The sequence below is a fragment of the Miniopterus natalensis genome, chromosome X, assembly GCF_054644295.1.
Source record: "Miniopterus natalensis isolate mMinNat1 chromosome X, mMinNat1.hap1, whole genome shotgun sequence".
In the NCBI taxonomy this organism is placed as follows: domain Eukaryota; kingdom Metazoa; phylum Chordata; class Mammalia; order Chiroptera; family Miniopteridae; genus Miniopterus; species Miniopterus natalensis.
In genome coordinates this window covers 47,240,332-47,255,788 of record NC_142103.1, presented here as the reverse complement: position 1 = coordinate 47,255,788, position 15,457 = coordinate 47,240,332, and the positions used below count along the sequence as shown (strand labels likewise).

At 36.8% G+C, this 15,457-nt stretch overlaps 1 pseudogene; it reads right to left on the bottom strand.

The window, feature by feature from the left end:
• Window positions 1-365: 365 nt before the first annotated feature.
• LOC148090475 (SH3 domain-binding glutamic acid-rich-like protein 3) lies at window positions 366-9,739 on the bottom strand (annotated as a pseudogene).
• Between the last annotated feature and the right edge of the window lie 5,718 nt (window positions 9,740-15,457).

Here is a 15,457-nt window from a genome sequence, read left to right as displayed (position 1 = left end):
CAGATTGTAAGCCTTTGTCAAATATACTGAGAAACATTTAGAAAGTAAAGCTGAAAGTAAATTGAAAATTGCACTAAACGTCTATTTCATGCCTATAAATTGACAGCTACTAGTGACTTAAGGATAGATATTAAATAGTTTTTCTTTTTATAATTTTATAAAATGATCACACTATAAAACATAAATTATTTTAATGCATGATTGAAATGGTAAAGCCCCACCTCTTAATGAATACAACTTAATCTAGGTAGCAATTAACTTTAATGAATGAAACAGTTTAATTATTATAATTAAAAGTAACAGATTTATATAGAAGTGTATGAAGACCCATATCAGAAAACATATCTTGTATCATAACTGCCCATTCATTCCAAATTCAGGAATTTCAGAATCTCTGTTCTCCTTTGTCTTGTGAAACTTTTTGAAATCCTAAAAAGAATTAAAATTAATTTACAATATCAATGCACATAATTCCCAATTATCAAGTCATTAAACTCAAGTGTTTAGGTAAGTTTGCTAATTATCTTGTCTAGCTCATTGAAAACTTCTGCCAGCTAAGTTAGATAAAAAAAAAATTCCACAGAGTATCAGTAAGTTCACACTATAACATATGATAAAAAACACTGCATAAGTATCCCCATACAAGCAGCATGATATAGTTTCTTTTATGACAGTCATTTTTTGTACCAAACTACAAATTGTTTTGTCTTTAGGCATATATTCTGTAAATGGAGAAACCCAACTATTGTACTTCATAAGTGTAATTTTCCCCCATGCATATGACCTTAAGATATAAAATGAAAATAAAATAACAATTAACTTTTACTCTTACTCTACAATATTGTTGGCCATTGAATATCTGAAGTGGTAGAACCTTAGGGGTGAAAACCTTCGTCCTCATTTCTTGAAGGTTTTTCAAACTGACAAATATCTATTAATTCATACTTTATTTTGTAAGCATCTAAAATTCTGCAGACTTCTTCCTGCTTCTGCTTCATCTAGGTTAAGATGTAAAGTGATAAAAAGATGTTAATCAACTGATTTCCAAAGTGTTATGTTCCATTTTTATTTTCCTTGTCCATTATGCTATGGAAGAGGAAAAACTTTTAATGATGCGATACTTCTTTGAGGAGCAAAAGGTAAGTAATTTTCATACATGTATATATCTATAGATAGAGATATAGATATATAGTTATCACATATACATAGTATATATAGTATATATAGCATATAAATATTTTTCTTATGTGTATGAACAGTTATAGCAAGGTGTCAGTGGGGGCAGAAAATCTCCAATGGGTTATAAATTTTTACCAGATTGATTTCATACTGTATATGAAGTGACATGACATTTTTCTAATGGTTGAAACAGACTTTTGAACTTATCACTGCATTAATTTATGCCAATAATTATTGGAGGAAACAGACATGATAACAGGATTTTAAATTTGAGAAAAACATACTACATGACCTAAAGCATAATCAGAGACTATGCCTACATATAGAGATAAAATCCATGGGATGAAAAAATAAATTAAATATACCAGGGGATAAGATTTACAAATATGTTAATAAATAAAAGTGGCCATTTTTTTAAAAGGTGCATCAGCAAGCATTGTCTTTTTATTTTTTTGTTTTAATTAATCTTTATTGTTGAAAGTATTACAAATATCTTCCTTTTTCTCCAGTTGATCCCCTTCACCCTGCACCTCTCACTCCAGACCTTCACCAGACTATTGTCTGTGTCCATGGGTTATGCCTATATGCATATAAGTTCTGTGTCCTAACATGTGGTCTTTGAATGTTCCATGTGGACTTGAGGAGAATGTATATTCTGCAGCTTTGGGATGAAATGTTCTGTAAATGTCAATTAAATCCATCTGATCTAGGGTGTTATTTAGAGTGAGTGTTATCTTGCTGATTCTTTTGTCTGGAAGACCTATCCAGTGAAGTCAGAGGGGTTTTCAAGTCCTCTAGTATGACTGTATTGCTGTCAGTCTCTCCCTTAAAGTCCTCCAGAAGGTTTTTTTTGTTTTTGTTTTTTCCAGTCTGTGTAAGTCTTTGGTTCTCAGGTGGGTCTCTTGTAGACAGTATATATTTGGGTACTGTTTTCTTATCCATTCAGCTACCCTATCCATTTTTATTAGAGCATTTAATTCATTTATATTTAAGGTTATTATTGATAGGTACATATCTATCGCCATTTTATTTCTTTTTGCTTATGTTTCTCATTCTATTTCAACTTTTTAAAAAATTATCTTTATTGTTGAAAGAATTATAGATGTCCTCCTTTTTTCCACATTGACCCCACTCTACCCTGCACCCAACTCCCACCCCAGGCATTCACCACGCTATTGTTAACTTCTTGTTATAGCAAACACTTTAACATTTCTTATATGCTGGCTTGATAGCGATAAGCTCCTTTAGACTATTTTGGTCTGGGAAACTCTTTATTTCACCATCTATTTTGAATGATAGCCTTGCTGGATAGAGTAGTCTTGGTTTTAGATCTTTGCTTTTCATGACTTTGAATACTCCATGCCATTTCCTTCTGGCCGGTAGAGTTTTTGATGAGAAGTCAGCTGACAGCCTTATGAGAGGGCCTTCGTAGGTAACAGGTTGCTTTTGTCTTGCTGCTTTTAAGATTCTCTCTTTGTCTTGAATTTTTGTCTTTTTAATTATGATGTGTCTGGGCATGGGCCTCTTTGGATTCTTCTTGCTTGGGACTCTCTGTGCCTCCTGAACTTGTGTGACTTTTTTCTTCACCAGGTTAGGGAAGTTTTCTTCCATTATTTCTTCCAATAGTTTCTCTATCCCTTGATGACTCTCTATGTCTTCTGGCACTCCTATGATGTGAATATTGTTGTTTCATGTTGTCCCACAGCCCCCTTAACCTGTCTTTTAATTGTTTTTTGTTTTTGGTTCTCTTATTGAGTGATTTTTTTCTACCGTCTTCTAATTTGCTTACTCCATCCTCAGCTTCCCCTAATCTGCTGTTTATTCCTTCCAATGTTTTTTTTAAATTTTATTTCTACTATGTCATTCTTAATTTCCTTCATAATTTCCATTTCTTTTCTCATGCTGTTGTGCATCCTTATAATCAGTATTCTGAACTCTATATCTTATCGATGGCTTATCCCCATTTCATTTAGCTCTTCTGGAGAATTCTTTTGTTCTCTCATTTGTGGCTTGTTTTTTGGCTCCTCATTTTGGCTGCCTGTTTGGATTTGTTTCTATGTATTAGGTAGATCTTCTAGGACTCCCAGTCTTTTGGATGGCCTCTGGTGCAGGCCAATGTCAAACACTGTTTGAGACTGGCCTTGAGTACCCTGTTTGAAGCTTTCCGCACTCCACAGCTTGTGGTTCTTTATGCTGGGGCTGGGTGCTTTTGGAAAGGACCAACATGTGCACCAAGGTCTGCTTTTCCAAGCTTCTGGTCCAGAAGCAGATCAGGCAAAGATTCAAAGCTCCCAGTGGCTGATTGTTTAAAATGGCCACTTCTTTCTTTGTCTTCTAATATATGTTAGATGTGTATTCTTTGTTAATAGACTGCATTCCCACTTCTTGTCTTTTTTATTGAAACACATCCTGCTGCTAATGTTAAATTGTTAGAGTTGGTTATCTTTTAAACATATTTTAACATTTTTTTGTTGTTGTTAATAACTATTACATGCACCTTAAAGTTAGAGATTTCCACATTTTCACATGAGAATCTTGGGCAATTTTCTCTCATAAAACATCTAATACTAGAATGAGAAAACATAAGAAAGCAACTTGAAAAGTACAAATCCCAGCTTATTCAAGTGTATTTAGTTGGGATTTCTGTGAAAGCGCATGTCAGTAAGCTCTCTGTTTGTTCACATGAAAATGTAATCCAGCCTGACTGGGAATGGCTCAGTGGTTAAACATTGACCTAGGATCCAGGAGATTGCGATTTGATTCCAGGTCAGGGCACATGCCTGGGTTGCAGGCTTGATCTTCAGTCAAGGGCATGCAGGAGGCAGCTGATCAATTACTCTCTCTCATCATTATCTCTCTCTCTCCCTCTCCATTCCTCTCTCTGTAATCAATAAAGATATATTTTTTAAAAAATTATATATATATATATATATAATCCAGTTATGCTAAGAAACCCCTGCTTATATCCAACAGAGAGCTGAGAAATTTCTGATATTCCAAAATGAGACATTTTCTGAGTCTCATTTGTTTTAAAAATTGCAAAAGCATGGTGCATATGATTTAAGTCAAACTTTTGTAGTTGTTTTTCAAAATGTCTTTGGAAGAATCCATTATGAAGAGTTGCTTAGACCAGTGTTAGTTTGACTGTGGTTCATATGAACAATAGCATCATCCTTACCCCACTCCAAAACTACAAAATCAGATTCTCTGGGAGTGAGTTCCAAGAATGTTTTATGAAGTTCTTCAGATGATTTTTACATTACAGTTTGAAAAACAAACCAACTTTTAGGTGAGACTTTTGCTGTATCAATTGTGTTCCTTACTAATTCCAAACAATGCCTCTTACAGACTCTCAGTACCATATTCAATAACATAAATCACAGTGTTTAAAAAAAAACAAAAAACCACTAGTCAAATGATCTATAGTTTTCTTTTTCAAAGTGCTTCTTGTTATTTCATGGTACCCTGGTGAAATCCTTAATCTGCCAGAAAAGGCTTTATGCAAAAGCAATGCACTCTTTCTAGGCTCAGATCAATTCTGATTCCTCCCTGTAGCTATACTTGTATGTGACACATAGCAGGAATGTGATAAATGTTTGTCAATCATTTATAATCAATTTCAAATCCTTCAATTTTCAAGTTTCTCCAAAAACTTTGCCAAATGTTGTCCTTAACCATATAATGGTCCTTTTATAACTGAACGGTCTAATGTGTTAACCATTAGCCACATTTAACTATTGAGCCCTTGAAGTATGGCTAGTCTAAAATAAGATGTGCTATAAGTGAAAAATATCTACAGGATTTTGAAGACTTGTTATGAAAAAACAACATATAAATCTACATTTTTAATAATAATTATAAGCTCCAGTGATTACATTTTGTATGTTTTGTGTTAAATAAAATATATTAAATTAATTCCATCTCTTTTTTAACTGGCTTCTAGAAAACTTAAAATTGTTTTTGGATAGGAAGAAGCTAAGAAAGTTTCAGGGCAGGAAAAATAGGAAACTGAAAATAGAAAATTAAAGCCAAAAAGCTTTGCAAACCTTTTGTGGCAGAACCTTGTCTTGAGAACAAAGGGTTAAAACCTATCCTCACAAAAGAATGCAGGAGAGGAGGGGGAAGGGAAGGCGGAGAAGAGGAATCTTAATGGAAACTAATCAGAGAGACTATTTAGAGTGCAAATCATCCGGAAGCTATAAAACAGCAAGGAGGGGAAAAGAAGAGTACCCATTGTTTAAACAGTGAAGTCAGTGGTCTTGGGTTTGTCAAAATAAAGTTACTGGGTACTTCTCATTAATTGTGAAAAAACCATAACAAAGGGCTAACCTGTACCAGGATATCTAGCAGAGGGATTTTTTAAAACTTATAGACAAGTGGGTATATAAGGCAAAAAGCCTCCATCCCACTTGTTTTTCAGATTGACTGAGAGCCCCTCTGTGCTTCATAAGCCAACTGTATAGATTTGCTTGCCTTGCTTCATTGATAAATGTGTATGCTTTAATTTTTTTTTTTTTTTAGTTTACTTGCCTTAATCGTTTAATAAATTCACTTTATATTAATATAATCAACATCTCTCATATAAAATCATTTATATAAGAAGACAAGAATGGAGTTTGGGAACAGCCCTCTCCCATTGACTCAGGAGGCTGTCCAATAACACCTCTCTGGTGTCTGAGAGAGGTGCCTGTCACATTTGGTGTTGTGACTTGGATGAAAGAGCATAATTGGAATCTGAATTGAATTGCTGTGAGTTAACTTTTTGCTTCACGGTTGTTCTTGATTCTCTCCTATGAATTGCAATGAGTTCAGTCCCTTCAGGGATTTCTTTTTCTGTTTTACCATGGGGTTAGAGGGTTGCAACATAACAAAAATAGCAAGACATACTAGGCCTGTGCTAGGAGCCAAAAAATTGAAAATAAAACCAAATAACTTCACACAAACTCTAAAAATAAAAAAAAGAGACAAATTCTTCCTTTCCATTCGAGTCTCAAATGTCCTTACATGAGTAAGGGACATGTGGAGGTGTCTGGGATTTAACCCTAAGATGTGGCGGGACCTCATAGAGACTCCAAAATACAAATGTAATTAAACTTTGACCTGTCTGGGGAGTGCACATAAGGGCTCGTCCCCCAGCACTCTGGGTCCTCAAGGTTGTTTTAGACAATCTATGGGAGAAACCAAGGCATGAAAGAGTAGGAGGATAACCAGCCTATGGGAGCCCCCTCCACAAGCAGCACACTTTGACCCACTACATAAAATCCTTAGCTTTTCTGCCTCTGGGAGAAAAAATAAATTTAACTTACCAATCAGTTGTCAGCCTGCTGCACCTCTCTGGCCCAGAAGAAAAATCAATTGGGAGTCCCTCAAGTTTCAGAGATATTATCCAAAAAACCCAGAGAGAGTTCCTCCCTTAGGCTGCCTATACAGACATTATCAGGAGAGACACGGGCCTAAAGTAATTTACCAACTTTTCTACTGATATTTAAACTAAGGCCTGGGAAGACACTCTAGTTAAACTGTAGCGGAAAAGACTCATGCCGTACACCGGAGGAAGAGAAAGGAGACCTTTATTTAACACATGCGGTCCCAGAGGAAGCAGTCTCCAAATTCTGGGCCCTGAACAAAGGGCTTGGGTCAGCTTTATAGGGTCAGATGTCGGGCCTGCTTTTGGTGTGAAAATAGTGGGCGGGGTTACAGAGGTCAGATAAGGTCACATATACATTCAGGCAGGTAATCTGATACCTGAAATGGGGAATCTTCCTAAAATGGTGGGGGTTCCTACCTCAAAACAAATTGAGGCTAGAATCCTAAAGGTGTTTGCCAGACTTATTAAGGCTCTTTATTCCACTCTATTAATTAAGGAACTGGTTCCCCACCAATTATGAAATAAATGGAATAAAGGGATCTTTTTTATATACATCTTCTGGGGTCTAATACCTAACTTTGAGGCTCAAAGATAATTTGTCAAATATCTTGAAGAAACTAACAGGTGCAGCAAGGAATGTTGGCTCTGTCCTGCTGAGCCTTACCGAAACTTAAGAAATATCAGTGAATTACCTGTTTGGATATGGACAAAGGAAGAATGCCCATACTATTCAGGCATCTATTATGCATAGCTCCACAGGAACCAAGAGATAAGGGGGATAGACAGGAATGGCAAATTTTCAGACATTCCAATGGACATATACATTAAATAGCAATTTCTTTGAGGGAATGAGAATAGCACAAAAATTCAGAGGAGTCCCATCTTTACAATGGCTGGTGGGGTTAGAAATATTACAGTTCTTACTCCAGCAGGCCTTTGGCAGGAAAGAAAGGTCAATAACGGGTGACACTGCTGCCTAAATAGAATAGGAGTGCACCCAGAAAGTATGAGGCACAGGGAAGGAGGAGTCGGAGACAGAGAAGATTTTAAGTCAATTAAGAATAAAGACACAAGGGGGTTACACAATAAGCACGAGTTAAATCTGGAAACTCAGGTGGTTACACAGTAAACACTAGTTAAATCTGAAAATCCAGGAGGTTACACACTAACCACTAGTTAAGCCTGGAAACTTAGGGTGTTACACAATAAGGACTAGTTAACTCTGGAAACCCACGCCTAAAAAGGGATGCTTTCTCCAGGGGATAACATAGGTGACCATTCTCTCCTATAATCTCCTCTATTCTCTTTCAAATGGAAAACCAAAATTCAATACAAGATTAACCTCTGGAATGCATTTTTAAAAACTGGGACATAAAATCAGAAATGAAAGAGGTGATATAACAACTGATCCAACAGAAATACAAAAGATTGTAAGAAAATATTATGAGCAACTGCATGCCAACAAATTGGACAACATAGGGGAAATGGACAAATTCCTAGAAGCATACAATCTTCCAAAGCTGAATCAAGAAGAGGCAGAAAACCTGAATAGGCCGATAACAACTAATGAAATTGAAGCAGTAATCAAAAAATTCCCAGCAAACAAAAGTCCTGGACCAGATGGATTTACAGGTGAGTTTTACCAAACATTCAAAGAAGAATTAACACCTATTCTATTCAAACTATTCCAGAAAATTCAAGAGGAGGGAAAACTCCCAAATTCTTTTTATGAGGCCAGCATCACCCTAATCCCAAAACCAAATAAAGATACTACAAAGAAAGAAAATTACAGTCCAATATCCCTGATGAACATAGATGCTAAAATCCTCACTAAAATACTAGCAAACCGGATCCAGCAATACATTAAAAAGATCATACATCATGACCAAGTGGGATTTATTCCAGGGATGCAAGGCTGGTACAACATCTGCAAATCAATAAATGTGATACATCACATAAACAAAATGAAGGACAAAAATCATATGATCATATCAATAGATGCAGAAAAAGCATTCGACAAAATCCAGCACCCATTTCTGATAAAAACTCTCAGCAAAGTGGGAATAGAGGGATCATACCTCAACATAATAAAGGCCATATAGGACAGACCTACAGCCAACATCATACTCAATGGGCAAAAACTAAAACCATTTCCATTAAAAACCGGAACAAGACAGGGATGTCCACTTTAACCACTCTTATTCAACATAGTACTGGAAGTCCTCGCCATAGCCATCAGACAGGAGGAAAACATAAAAGGTATCCAAATTGGAAAGGAGGAAGTAAAACTATCATTATTTGCAGATGACATGATATTGTACATAGAAAACCCTAAAGACTCCATCAAAGTACTACTAGATTTGATAAACGAATTTGGCAAGGTAGCTGGATACAAAATCAACATCTGGAAATCAATGGCATTCTTATACACCAACAATGAACTTTCAGAGAGAGAAACTAAAAAAGCAATACCATTTACCATTGCAACTAAAAAAACAAGATACCTAGGAATAAACTTAACCAAGGATGTAAAAGACCTGTACTCAGAAAACTACGTGTCACTGAAAAAAGAAATAGAGGAAGATTTAAACAGGTGGAAGAAGATACCATGCTCATGGATTGGGAGAATTAATATCATTAAAATGTCCATACTACCCAAAACAATTTATAAATTTAATGCAATTCTTATGAAAATACCAACAGCATATTTCACAGACCTAGAACAAACATTTAGGAAATTTATATGGAACCAAAAAAGACCCCGAATAGCTGCAGCCATCTTGAGAAAAAACGACGGAGTGGGAGGGATCACATTACCAGACTTCAAACTGAATTACAAAGCCACTGTAATCAAAACGGCTTGGTATTGGTACAACAACAGGCTTATAGATCAATGGAACATAACAGAGACCCCAGAAATAGACCCACGCCATTATGGTCAGTTAATATTTGACAAAGGAGGCAAGAGTATCCAATGGAGTAAGGACAGTCTCTTCAATAAGTGGTTCTGGGAAAACTGGACAGATACATGCAAAAGAATGAAACTAGACCACCAACTTTCACCATATACAAAAATAAACTCAAAATGGATAAAAGACTTAAATGTAAATCACGAAACCATAAAAATCCTGGAAGAAAACATAGGCAGTAAAATCACTGACATCCCACATAGTGGACTTTTCACTGAGACATCTCCTAGGGCAAGAGAAACAAAGGAAAAAATAAACATATGGGACTACATCAAACTAAAAATCTTCTACACAGCAAAAGAAAACAGCCTCAAAATACAAAGGAACCCCACGGTCTGGGAAAACATATTTGCCAAGGATGAATCTGATAAGGGGCTAATTTCCAAAGAGTACAAATAACTCATAGCACTCAGCAAGAGGAAGACAAACAACCCAATTAAGAAATGGGCAAAGGACTTCAATAGACACTTCTCCAAAGAGGACATATGGATGGCCAAGAGACACATGAGAAAATGCTCGAGGTCGCTAATCATCAGAGAGATGCAAATTAAAACCACAATGAGGTATCACTTCACACCTGTCAGAATGGCTGCCATCAACAAATCAACAAACAACATGTGCTGCCGAGGGTGTGGAGAAAGGGGAACCCTAGCACACTGCTGGTGGGAATGCAGACTGGTGCACCCACTATAGAAAAAAGTATGGAGGTTCCTCAAAAAATTAAAAATGGAGCTGCTGTTTGACCCAGTGATTCCACTCCTAGGAATGTATCCTAAGAATCCTGAAACATTCATCAGAAAGGATATATGTACCCCGATGTTTATAGCAGCACAGTTTACAATAGCTAAGATCTGGAAAGAGCCCCAGTGCCCATCAGTAGATGAGTGGATAAAAAAGCTATGGGACATTTACACCATGGAATACTATGTAGCTGTAAAGAAGAAGAATCTCGTACAGTTTGGGACAGTATGGATGGACCTGGAGAATATTATGCTAAGTGAAATAAGCCAGGCAGTGAAAGACAAATATCACATGATCTCGCTTATATGTGGAAGCTAAAGAACTTAATAAACTGATGAACAGAATAGATTCAATGACATGGAAGCATGGATGAGACTGAGGAATGTCAGAGGGATGGAGGAGGGCGGGTGGGTGGAGGGGGAGAGAGTAACCAAAGAATTTATGTGCATATATGCACAACCCAAGGACATGGACAATGGTGGGGAGAGGGACTGGGGATGGGGAAGGAACGGGGTGGAAGGGGTCATTGGGGAGAAAAAGGGACATCTGTAATATTTTAAACAATAATAAAACAAAATAAATAAATAAATAAATAAATAAATAAATAAGTAAATAGAGAAAGAAAGAAAAAGAAAAACAAAACAAAACCAAAAAAAAACTGGGACAATTTTGACTCTCAGACCTAAAAGAAAAAAAATTAATTTTCTTTTATAATACAACTTAGAACCAATATAAATAAAGAGATGGAAAAGTTCTGCCAGGAAAGAAAAACCTAAATTATAATACAATCTTACAATTAGACTCATTCTGTTGAAGGCAGGGCAAATGGACTGAAGCTTTTCTGCCTCTGGGAGAAAAAAATAAATATAAATAATCAATCACTTGTCAACCTGCTGCACCTTTTTGCTCTCCACCCCCCTGCTTTTGGAAGTTCTATTTACATTTATATCCTCCTTGTAGAAAATGTCTAGTTCTTTATGGCCCTGAAAAATAATTCCAAATTATACCCAAACTATAAGATAGATCTTACACTCTTAACAGTCATAGCAGAAAAGAAACAAAATTTTAAGAATGAATGCCCAATTCCAGCCATAGGACCTCAACAATCAGCTGCCCTGGAACTAACACCACCCTATGCTAAATCAACCAGTTGAGGTGGGGGATAGGAGAATAAAGCAATAGATTCCAAAGGAAAACAAAAAAAAAAATACCACCTTGACTCTTCCCTTTGAGGGAAGCTCCAGGACAAGGGAGATAATAAAAATTCAGGTTCCATTTAATATGCAAAATTTAATAGATATAAAGAACAAGTTGGGGAGTCTTACAAATAATCCTGACAAATTTATTAAAAAATAGAAAAAGCTCACCTTAACATATAATTTATCTTGGATAAATATTAATCTAATCCTCCAAAAAGCCCTGACAGCCTCATAAAGCAATAATATTTTAAAAAATATTATTATGCTTATACAATAGCTTATACAAATAAATACTATACAATAGCTTATACAAATAAAGTAACATCCACATACAAAATGATAACCACCCACCAGGAGTAGAGCCATCCCTATTCTGATCCTAATTGGGATTATGATTCGGAAGGTAGGAGATGGAACAGAGATCACATGCTTTATTGCTTCCTGCAGGGAATCAAAGCCTCCCAAAAGAAACCTGTTAATTACAATAAACTGACAACCATTGATCAAGGTCCTCAAGAGAATCCCATCTCCTTCATAGAAAAGCTAAGGGAACTTTTGATAAAATACACCAATCTGAATCCTAATAATCCAGCTGAAACAATTATCCTAAAAAATAAATTCATGACTCAGTCGGCCCCAGATATTATGAGGAAGGTACAAAAATTAGGAATGGGACCAGCTACCCCCATAAAAGAAATGTTAAAAGTAGCATCCTCAGTATTTTACAGCAGGGATCAAGAGAAGGAAGAGAGGACTTTAAATAAAGAAAAAAATATGCAAGAAAGGTAGGCCTAATTTACGGCTGCCTTGCAGGGGCAGAAGCCAATGATGCCACAGAAAGGGAAACCTACAAATACTCCACCCAACAATTGCTATGAATTCGGGCACCCCAGATACTGGAAAAAGGACTACCCTCAGAGGGGGCCTTCTTGAAGGCTGTGTCCCTCCTGCCATAAGTCTGGCCACTGGGGGAACTGTCCCAAGGCCCATAGGGGCCCCCGTACTAGAACCTACCCACACAATGGTCTTAAACTAAAGGGGCCCTGCACTCTAGCCAGCTCCCTCTAAGAGCATCATCATTAAAAGGATGGAGCCAAGGATAACCCTTAAAGTGACAGGAAGGCCCATTAATTTCCTTTTAGACACCAGAACCGGCTTCTGTGTGTTAACCTCCTACCTGGGACCTCTCCTGTCAACAGCATCATACAAAATATAGACAGAAAACCCAAGGCAAAATATTTTATACCACCTTTGAATTGCTTATGGGGAGTGACTACTTTTGTGTACCAATTCATAATTATGACAAAATGTCCTATTCCATTGTTAGGAACAGATATTTCAAGCAAAGTCAAAACCTTAATAATTTTTTCAACAAACATTGAGAGCCCCATTCCAATTATGACTGTATTTATAAAAAGAAGAGCAACTAAAATAGATATATACATAAACCAAAAACTTAACCCCCAGCTCTTGGCCACAAGCACTACAGGCCCAGCCCATGGAACAAAACCAGCCATAATCAGGTTAAAGGACACAAATAAATTTCCAAACAAGTGACAATATCCTATAAATCCCAAAGCAAGGGAAGGCTTACAAAAGGTTATTACAACATTCCTTCGTCATGGGCTGCTAGTTCCTTGTAATTCCCCTTACAACACCCCTATCCTACTTGTTTGTAAAAAAGCAGAATGTATAAATTAGGCCAAGATTTACAAGCTATTAATGAGGTTATAATTCCTATACATCCCATGGTACTAAACCCATATACAATTTTAGGGAAAATTCCCTCTCAAACTCAATGATTTTCAATATTAGACTTGAAAGATACTTTCTTTTGTATCCCAATTTTATTAGCCTTTAAGTGGACAGACACCCAGGGACAGAAGCAACAGCTTACAAGGACAGTTCTTCCCCAAGGGTTTAGAGACAGCCCACACTTATTTGAACAAGACTTGGCAAAGGATTTAAGGGACCTATAACTTAAGGGGGGTAAACAAGTCATCCAATATATGGATGACTTACTAATCTGTTCTCCTATTAAAGAATTAGGACACAGGCATACAATACAAACCCTAAATTTCCTGGCTGAAAAAAGATATAAGAGCTCTCAAAGTAAGACTCAAATTTTCCTCCAACAAAAAAATGGAGTATCTAAGCCTTATATTAACTCCTGGGAAAAAAATACTGTCTTCAAAAAAACCCCAGGCTATCCTAAGTATTCCACAACCCAAAGATATCTACAGGCTTTTCTAGAGCTAATGAATACTATAGACTGTAGATTACAAAATATGGAGAAACAGCTCAACCCCTTTATAAGACCCTAAAAGAAAACAACCAACAAAAAACACCTAATTTACAATTTCAAAACATCAACCAAGGGCCTTTGAAGGCCTGCAAGAAGCCCTTACTCAGGCTCCTGCATTGAGTCTACGGGACTTTGAAAAAGCCTTCCAATTATATGTCACTAAAAGACAGGGAATCACATTAGGGTTTTAACACAGGCCTTGGGACCTACCGAGAGACCAATTGGCTACTTCTCAAAAGAATTAGATAGAGTAGCCAGGACTGGCCCCACTGTCTCAGGGTAGTCATGGCAGCTGCCCTGCTCTTAGAGGAAGCCTTTAAAATATCCGTAGGACAAGAAATTACTTTATACATCTCTCACTAAATAGGACCCTTATTAAATACCAAGGGGCCCCATTGGATTACCAACAATCGCATTCTACAATATCAGGTCACCTTAACTGAAGTAGCAGGGGCTGCCACTGGAACCACAAGAGAAGTCTCAACAAAGTCTATATTAACCTCTCCTCTAAATTGGCTCAATTTAATACCCAAATTACAGCCTCTCTCTCTACCCTCCAGGCTCAAATCAACTCCTGAACAACAGTTGTTCTCCAAAATATACAGGGGCTAGATATGCTCACAACTGCACAGGGAAAGGTCTGTGCCATGCTTCAAGAGGAATGCTGCTTTTGGATCAACCAAATAGGCCAAGTCCAGGGCCATATCCTGTATTTTCTAGACAAAGCCAGGGAACTCCAGACCCAGGCTGAATGAAGGTGGAGTTCCTGGTCCAACATCTGGTCATGGAACTCTTGACTGCTACCTTTCCTGGGCCCCCTGGCTTCCCTGTTTCTCTTACTTCTTTTTGTACTCTGTCTTTTTAATCTCCTTGTCCATTTTGTGTCTTCCAGACTAAAAACAATTCGACTATAAATGGTCATCCAACAAAAATATTAAAATATACCTCTCAGTCCCTTAGAACAGGCTACTGAATATTTCTATACAAAATCCTAACTCCTACCTGCCCAAATAGGAAACAAATAATACCATCCCAAAACCAACTGTACTTCCCCAAATAAACCAAAAATAAATACAAAAAACTAACCATCAGTCCTCAACATCTCAAAATCATTTAAATGGTATCACTTAAGGGGGAAATATTATAAAGACAACAAAAAGCTAGGAAAATTTCAGGGCAGGAGGTAAAGGAAAATTAAAGCAGGAAAATTAAACAAAGCAAAAAAGCTTTGCAGGCCTCTTGTAGTAGGACCTTATCTTGAGAACAAAGGGTTAAAACCTATCCTCTCACAAAACAATGCAGGAGAGGAGGGAGAACCTAAGGGGGAGAGGAGGAATCTTAATTCAAACCAACCAGAGAGACTACACGTAGTGGGAATCATCCTGAAGCTGTTAAAACAGCAGGGAGGGAAAGAGAAGAGTGCCTGCCCATTGTTTAAACAGTGAAGTCAGTGGTCTTGGGTTTGTCAAAATAAAGTTACCAGATACTTCTCATAAATCATGAAAAAAACATAACAAAAAATTAACCTATACCAGAATATCTAACAGAGGGATTTATTGCTTCATTAATAAATATGTATGCTTTAACTTTTTTAATTCACTTGCTTTAATGTTCTAATAAATTCACTTTATCACAACACAGTCAAGGTCTCTCATATAAAATCATTTATATGAGAAGACAAGAATGGAGTTTGAGA